At 39.5% G+C, this 2,793-nt stretch overlaps 1 pseudogene across 1 annotated transcript; it reads left to right on the plus strand.

The window, feature by feature from the left end:
* Nucleotides 1-433: 433 nt before the first annotated feature.
* LOC110595738 lies at nucleotides 434-1,003 on the plus strand (annotated as a pseudogene). The gene is made up of 2 exons (XR_002482038.1): nucleotides 434-479; nucleotides 585-1,003. The product of XR_002482038.1 is annotated as an immunoglobulin heavy variable 3-74-like (transcript).
* Nucleotides 1,004-2,793: the final 1,790 nt, after the last annotated feature.

Consider the following 2,793-nt stretch of genomic DNA (forward strand, 5'->3'; position numbering starts at 1 on the left):
GCTTAGACAGTGGGCTATCATCATAATGTGCTCCTGGACACATCACACAACACCTGCATGCTCTGTGTTTAGTGTTACACTGGAAAATTAAGGTAGTGTTGAAAAGCAACATGGAATTTATCATGTACAAATGTAAAAATAAAATAACATGCATTAGTTTTGCTGCCAAGAAACAGCATGCTAAGAAATCACATATGTAAAAATATTATTCCTCCCAAGGAACTCCTCCAGTTTCCTCTCAACTGCACTGGGGGATTGCCTCTCTGAGCCCTCCCACCCAGAGCTTACTATATAGCAGACAACATGCAAATAAGACCCTGCCTCTGAGTAATGAAAAGCAGCCCTGACTCTTCAGTTCTGGGAGAGGAGCGCTAGTCCTGGTATTTCCAGGTGTTCCCATTCAGTGATAAGGACTGAACACAGACGACACACAATGGAGGTTATTCTCAGTTGGGTTACTCTTGTTGCTGTTTTAAAAGGTAATTCATGGAAAACTAGATATATTGATTCTGTGAGTGGAAATGAGTGAGAGAAACAGTGGACTTTTGTTGCAGTTTCTAACCAGGACATCTCTGTGTTTACAGGTGTCCATTGTGATGTGCAGCTGGTGGAGTCTGGGGGAGGCTGGTGCAGCCTGGGGGATCTCTGAGACTCTCCTGTTCAGTATCTGGATTCACTTTCAGTAGACATGGCATGAACTGGGTCCGCCAGGCTCCAGGGAAGGGGTTTGAGTGGGTCTCATCCATTAGTTATGATGGTAGTAGCACAAGCTATGCAGAATCTGTGAAGGGCCGATTCACCATCTCCAGAGACAATGCCAAGGACATGCTGTATCTGCAATTGAACAGCCTGAGAGCTGAGGACACATCCATATATTACTGTGCTAGAGACACAGTAAGGAGATGTCAGTGTGAGCCTAGACATAAACTTCCCTGCACGGACTCTGGGTTGAAATCAACTGCAGGTGATAAGCAGGATTCACTGGTCAGAGTCAAGCCCACAAGTAGGTGCAAATGGAGTAGGACTTGTTTCCTGTCTGAGTTTATATTTTCCTCCCCACCTGAAAGTTTCCCCAGGGAACCTCTCTAATTTTAGATGTCTGTTCCTGTCAAAGTGATCTCCTAATATAAAATAAGTCATTGTAATATGAGGACATGTTCACTCTCACAGAAACAAATTCATATTTGCACTTAGAGAGGTGTTAACACCTCAACCACAGTCTCCAAGGTGAGAGAACTGAGGAAGTCTAGAGGGAACAGGGAGTTTTTTCCAATCAAATCAGGGCAGGAGCTTCTATGGAATTTTTTTATTAGGACAATTTTTAGGGATTCTTTGGTCAAAATGTTGTAAAGATGTGGAATTTATCTGTGCTGTGCAAGTTGTCACAATGTCACCTTTCTCAACAGTAATTTCAGGGAGACTTTGAGCATGAGGTCAGAATGAAATGGAATCAATTGTGTTAAAACCCTGACACATGGAATCATGGAAAGTCATGAAGGAAGGTTTCCTGACACATATTCCTGATAACAAGAACTATCCCAAAGGACACTGAAAAACCACAGTTTGCACAAATGCCACCCTAATTTTACAATAAATTTCTTCTGCAAGACCATGTGCCCAGACCCTGCAAGCCCAAACCTGGACTGATGGTATCCTTATTACTGGTCCCTTGTGCCTAAAATAATTATTTCAAAGCAACACATGTACTCTCCTAAGTATTGACACACTGAAATCTTGGCCACTTTTTTTTAGAATCATCACACAATAAGGTCCTTTCTACAAAATTTGAAAGTTCCTTGTGTCTGATGTTTCTTCCAAAAAATAATCCAGATTGATGACTATTAAGAGAATCCTAGGAATATATAGTAAAAAGGCAACTTTAGCACATTGTTGAAAGTTTTTGACATGATGTATGCATATCTTAAAATAGTTTTCTCTATTCCATTTAATAGAGTAGACTCTAATATTGGAGATTAGATTTGAAAATGCAAAGGCCTTTTAGATAACAAAAATATGGTGTGAGGCTGTATCCTTGAGGGTATAGACCATATTGCTCACTAGAGACATATAGAAACAAACAGAGGGATATGGAGAGGGAGTCAAAATGAGACAGAAAGAATGAGTCTCAAGAGGAATCATCTGAATAAAACTGTTGAGTTTTTAGTCCTAGAAATACCTGTACAGAGTGAAGAACCATTAACTCAAGTGAGGAGTCTAGAATTTGTTCATTCAAATAATGAACATGTTTCTTGGATGCAGTTATTGACCCATCACAATGTGGATGAGCTTTTATATCCAATGAAGTGAGAATCCACAACAAGTGATAAACTTACCATATTTCCAATGAAGGTAGGCTGAAATGCCTAGAGCTTTTCCAGAACACTCAGTCAAAAGTACACAGAGAATCACTTTGCATTCCTGGATGTCTAATGAAAAAGTCTGTCGAGGAGATTTCTTTGGATTGCAGAGATTGGTGTAAATATTGGTTTCATAGAAGAGAGCCTTTTGTGAGGACTGGTATGTTCATTAAGTAGCATCAAAATAATCTCTATTGGAGTAGTTTCCAATGTGTAGAATTCTGCATTCCTTCTTGAGATGTAAAAAACAAACCAACCATGAACTCCTTGGAGTTTCACCACCCTGTTGATAAAAATGTCTGATCTGATTCCTTCCAGTGTTTCAAGGGCAATATTCCTCTGATATTATTTTTAATTCACACTTTTTCCTGGTGAAAGAGAGCAGGAAGCTATTAAAAATTAAAGTAGATAACTATAAAAATGTGTAGCAAAAAAC

This window comes from Carlito syrichta, unplaced genomic scaffold (genome assembly GCF_000164805.1).
Source record: "Carlito syrichta isolate Samal-C Ts95f unplaced genomic scaffold, Tarsius_syrichta-2.0.1 Scaffold303829, whole genome shotgun sequence".
Taxonomy (NCBI): domain Eukaryota; kingdom Metazoa; phylum Chordata; class Mammalia; order Primates; family Tarsiidae; genus Carlito; species Carlito syrichta.